The sequence below is a fragment of the Tupaia chinensis genome, unplaced genomic scaffold (assembly GCF_000334495.1).
Source record: "Tupaia chinensis unplaced genomic scaffold, TupChi_1.0 Scaffold000112_1, whole genome shotgun sequence".
Classification (NCBI taxonomy): Eukaryota; Metazoa; Chordata; class Mammalia; order Scandentia; family Tupaiidae; genus Tupaia; species Tupaia belangeri.
Window position 1 is genome coordinate 716,103 of NW_006159576.1, and position 5,767 is coordinate 721,869.

Sequence of the window (5,767 nt, forward strand, 5' to 3'; positions counted from 1 at the left end):
AGGAATGCAGCCCACTTGTGACTCTTCTGCCAGTAGAGAGCCACCTGAAACTCACAGGATAACTATTTAAGACACAGAGTACAGAGGGAGAGGGAAAGGTCATACAAAGCAAGAGCTGCCTGAGTCTCCCTAATCTTCTGTATTTGTTAGAGACAAACAGGAACATATTGTTTTCAGAAAAGACAGCAGTAAGAGAACAGTAGGAATTATTTCCTGGGTCATGTTGACTTCACTTATAAAAAGTATTGCCAGAGGACCCTTGGAATTTGAAAAACACAGACCATCAGATAACTCATTCAGCAAATAACTTCCTGTTGTTTGCAAGCAGGAAAGTATGAGCTCAACGTTTGTGCCAAGTTCCCTAAGCAAGCATTCATTCATGCGTTCAAATTTATAAATCCATGGTGTTTTGGAAGCATGAAGATTGTTGTCCTCTAACACCATCTATACTCACAGTGAATTAGTTGTAAGTTTTAATTTACTGTATATTCCCTGTCATTCACTGAGAGAAACTGCAGTCAAACTGCATCTCAGTAACTATGTGTAATATAGAGCTAACCCATCCCAGAATTTTTGATGGATTTAAATGAAACAATGGATATAAAAATGGATGTACAGGACCAGTGGCTATTATAATGGTTACATCGATGTACTCCCACAAGGCCAACTGTGGTTTGAGTCCTGGACCCAGTCGCTTGAAACTCACGCTGGGCACATATGCGTGCATGCTCAAAATCCCAAGAGGAGAGTGAAGGAGAAGGGACTGCAGCGTGGCCATCCCCCCCCCAAGGGGGTGATTTCTCACTTTCTGTCTCTGCAAAAATCTCTCTCAAAAAAAAAAAAAAAAGTAGAATGGATGCACAGAGTGGAACACAGTAGGATCTAAATACTTGCCCATGTGGTTGTCTTTCTATTAGACCCTGAACTCCTTAGATGGTACTCATAAATGCCTGAGTGAAGGATTGAATGAATTCTTTTCCCTCAGAATATTTTTTTTAATTAAAAAAAATTTACTTATTTTATCTATTAACTTTTTTATTTTTTTGTAAGCTTGTTATAGGGCACATGTGCCCACCAGAGAGAGACAGAAGAGAGAAGAAAAGTGAGAAAGGTCTGGGACTCGGACCACAGTCAACCCTGGAAGGGCTAGCAGGTGGCATGGTGTGGTGGTCAAGGCATTGGACTCCCATATGGCTTATTACAGTTTGAGTCCTGGACCTGGCAGCTTGATTTCTCACTTTCCCTCTCTCTCCTCCTGTCTCTCTCTGATGAGCACACATGCTCTGTAGCAAATTAAAAAAGTAACAAGGGACCAGCATAGTGGTTAAGGTGATGTACTCCCACATGGCCAACCACAGTCAGAGACTCAGACCTGGGACTAGCCTGTGTGCCCAAAATCCCAAGAGGACAATGGAGGAGAGGAGACTGAGGCGTGGCTATCCCCCCAGAGGGTAATTTCTCATTTTCTCTCACTGTCTCTATTGGGCAAGTGCAAGTACCCTATGGCAAAATCCTTTAAAAAAAAATTAAAAAATAAATTATAATGATAAATAAAATTAAATAACTAGTTCTTGGGGGGTAATCAATAGTTGATTTCAGAGCTGAGCGTTCAGATTAAAGCAATATCCAAAGGATCCTACTCCTTGGGTGAGGGAAGGCACAATAAAATATAAGAACTTCCATGAAATTTATTGCTTAGAGGCAACTAACTGGTTAAAATGTTACAGACTGCAATTTAATTTGCATAACAATGGAAGAATTTGCATGGTTGCACTTTTTTCAAGTCCTACAATAACCTCCACTTTTCTGATTTCTTTTGAATGATGGACCTGCTGGGCAGTATACATTTTTCTGAGTGGGAGAGCTGTGGATTAGAAACAAACATAAAGACACATTAGTTAAAAAAAAAAAAAAAAAAAAAAAGTGAGGATCAGGTGGGCCCGACTTCTCTGATGGAGAAAACCAAGACCCCCAACCAGCCTCAGGTTTATTCATTTAAAATTTTTGGGAGAGGTTTTTGCTATAGGGCACGAGCTCACCAGATAGAGAGATAGGGAAACAGAAAGTAAGAAATCACCCCTGAGGTGGGATGGCCATCCCTTCTCCTCCATTCTCCTCTTGGGATCTTGGGCATGCATGCACGCACCTGGAATGAGTTTAAACCACCCGGTCCAGGACTCGAACTGTGGTCAACAACACCAGAATCCAACAACATAGCCATTATACCATCTGCTGCTGGTCCCTCAGGTTTATTATTTTATAGGGCAGAAAATGAGGGGAGAGGAAATGGAATGCAAAGCCAGTTGTTTTAAGATGTTAATCAGCTAATAATGTGAAAATGGTGCCAAGTGATTTCCCTGATCTTTTGGGGTGAAATCTGAACATGCGTGGCCTCCTCAGACAGCTACTGCTAGCTTATTCATATGCAAATTATTTCATTGTTATGCAAATGAAGCTCACAGAACTGAGTTTCTGCATGCATTTGAAGGTCATGATGTTTGTTCAAAACAAAGAACAATGAAGACAGTGAAATATGCAAGGAAATCTCCCTACATTGGGTAGTCAGAAAAGCCTTATTTTCTGTTTTTCTATGCAAAAATGAGTCATGGCTTTTCCAACAACCCAATATTTACTATTGCAAATGTTTTATATTCATACTTATGTGAAATTCATTGATGTTTTTTAGAAGTTTTTGCTATAGGGCATGTGTGCTTGTCAGAATAAAAAAAAAAAAGAGGCTGAGAAAGAGAGATGGAAAAGTAAGAAATCACCCCCAAGTGGGGATGGCCATGCCACAATCTCTTCTCCACTCTCCTCTTGGGATTTTGGACATGCAAGCAAATGTGTCCAGCGTGATTTTCAAGCTGCTGGTTCCAGGGGTCAAACCAGAGTCTGCTATGTGGGAACCAGCATCTTAACCTCCAAGCCACTTGCTGACTCCCTGAAATTCACGGACAGTATGCAAATCTAAAGAAACTTAAAAGCAGTCTTCCTACACTAGCCAGTCACCAAGATGTCTCCCAGCTATCCTTGCTGCTTGCATGCTCTTATACCATCCCTTCCCCCAATGAATAGGCTAACCTGTTAACCAGGAGGATATTGCTTCAGGGTGTTATGTGGCTAAGACACTGTGGCTTCTATCTTGCTCTGTCTTGCTCTGTCTTGGCTTGCTCACTCTAGAGAAAACCAGCTACCTTGCTATGAGGACACTCAAGGAGCCATGAAAAGGTCCACCAGGGAAGAACTGAGATTTCTCGCCAATACTGGTACCAACTCTCAGGCATGGGAGTGAGCCACCTTCGAAGCTGATCCTGCAGCCCCAATCAATACACAGGACAGCTGCCCTGGTGGGTTTATCACTACAACTTCATGAGAAGCCCAAAGTTGATTTTGAATTCCCACCCCACAGAAACTACATGTGTTGGGGGCGGGGCGGGGGGGAATTCTTGATAGTGTGTCATCACACTATGCTCTTCTTTCTCCAACCTTGCAGCTTGTCAGGACCCGAGAAGCCCATGTGCGCATCTGGCATGTTCTGAAACTGACGAAGTAATAGGAACCAGTCACCAAGTGGCCAAGGCAATGAGGGGTCCTTGCATTACCGCTATGTCACAACAGCTGGACCTGCTGGACCTGTTCATAGTTCCTCTAGGCCACTAAGTTTTGGGATACTTTATGCATCAATAGATGAGTAGCACAGTCCCTTTGAAGCGGGCATGACACCATCTTGGAGGAGTACCTCCATAAGAAGTGGGGAATGAAGCAGGCGCGACTCCATCTTAGAAGAGCGCCTCCATTAGAAACTCTTGGATTCCTGTGACTAGAAACTTGCCTTCTCCTCTGTGCCTAAGAGTAAACAGAGTAATTAGCATTCCTATTGTCTTTAAACCCCACTCCTCTTAACTGCCCTAAAATGTTCCTTAGTGATACAATCATCAGCCAGACCCCTTGCCCTGGGCTATAAAGACCATTAAAATTCTATTGTGTTTAGGCAGAGACAGAACCTACCCTGAAGGAGGATTAACTTGCTTTTCTTGCTTCTGTATTGTGCTTTTGCTTTTACATTGATAAAACCCTATCTGCTACCCTTCTCCCCCATCTGAGCCCACTACACCTTACCCTCTGAATCCTCACCTCATCCGGACATGACTGTGCATTTTTGGCCTATATAAGCTCCGTTCCCTTTTCACTCGGGGGTGCGGGATTTTGAGAGACATGAGTCCCCCGTATGCCGCCAGCTTAATCAATAAACTCCAATAAATTTGGCTATGTCTGGATGTCCTCTTATTTATCGCTGAGTAGACTATAACACTTTAATTCTTTTTTTTTTTTTAGAAAGAGATTTTTACTATAAAGACGCATGTGCTCACCAGAGACAGAAAACAAGAAATCATCCCCCAGGGGGACGGCTCCGCTGCAATCCCTTCTCTTTCATTCTCCTCTCAGGCTCTTCGGCAAGCATTGGCATGAGTTTTAAGCCACCACGTCCAGGACTTGAACCACGGTCAACTACATGGAAGTCCGGCGACATAACCATTATGCCATCTGCTGGTCCTCCCTTTAACATAATTCTTTAAACTTTAAAGATTCCTTACCTATGATGTCACAACAGCAGGAACCATGCTTAGAAATTCATATAAATTCCTTGGGACCAGCAGACTGCGAATGGCTACATTGCTGGACTTCCACACGGTCACCCGCGATTCAAGTGCTAGACCCAGCAGCTTGAAACTCATGCCGATCACATGTGCATGTGTGCCCAAAATCCTGAGAGAAGAATGGAAGAGAATGGGCTGAGGTGGCGACCTCCCCCATAGGGGGAAGGGTGATTTCTCGCTTTCTGTCTCTGCCTTTCCAGTGGGTGTATGTGCCCTATAACAAAAATCTCTCCAAAAAAAAAAAAAATTCTTACAAAATTCCCATAAAATCCACATTCTAAAATCTAATCCCTTTTCATCTTCTGGATTCTGACTGGCATGAAATGAAGCTGACATAATAAATCAAGCTTTCAGTTAAACATTTATTTTTTGGTTGTTGTTTGTTTAAGTTTTGCTAAAAGGCATATGCACGGGGCAGGAAGGGCAGGGAGGACTGCCATGTTGTAGTCCCTCCTCCTCTAGGGATTTTTGTGCACACACAGTGCCGGTGTTTCCCAATCCTCTGGTCCAGGACTCAAACCAGACTTAACCACCATCCAATGGGTTGGCCTCCATCTAGTGTTTTAGAAATAATAAAATCAATGTTTCTTGGGCCAGTCAGGTGGCAGTGGTTAGGTCGGCTAGATCCCACATGGCCGACTGTGTGGTTTCAGTTCCCTAACCTGTGGTTTAGAAATGCAAGAGCCCAGATTCCAGAGAGGAGAATGGGATTGGGAGGGAGAGGGGCTTTTCTCCTTTTACTTTCTCTCTTTCTCCCCTGCCCCAACCCCACAGGTGCCCACACACTATAATAAACTAAAGGGGGAAAAAAATGCACTGATATTTTAATAGTTAGCATTTGTATACGTTATAATATACTACCTATTTTTAATTGACAGTTAAGCAATGTCTCAACAATACATCCAGGAATACTAGTTTAAAAAAGCAAAAGTGTGGGGGGGGAGACACGAAAGTACTTCAGGAATATATAACTCACAGCTTAATGGGGATCAACTCTTTCCATTACACTGGTGAGAGATTGGAAAAAAATCTCCCAGTTATATTCAGTAGCCAAGAGGTAGTAGGAGGGGACTAATTTCCAGTTAGTTTCAAAAAGCCAAATAATCACG

The 5,767-nt window shown here is 42.8% G+C and overlaps 1 protein-coding gene across 5 annotated transcripts in view; it reads right to left on the reverse strand.

The window, feature by feature from the left end:
* Positions 1 to 5,767, reverse strand: part of SWT1 (SWT1 RNA endoribonuclease homolog) — a 134,133-nt gene that overhangs the window by 126,788 nt on the left and 1,578 nt on the right. Inside the window, exon 1 of one of the 5 annotated variants that reach the window (XM_027770082.1) lies at positions 4,596 to 4,700. The exons of the other annotated variants lie outside the window; for them this stretch is intronic. The gene's annotated coding sequence lies outside the window, so the exon portion shown is untranslated. Of the gene's footprint in view, positions 1 to 4,595; positions 4,701 to 5,767 lie in introns of those variants that run through there. 5 annotated transcript variants of the gene reach the window in all.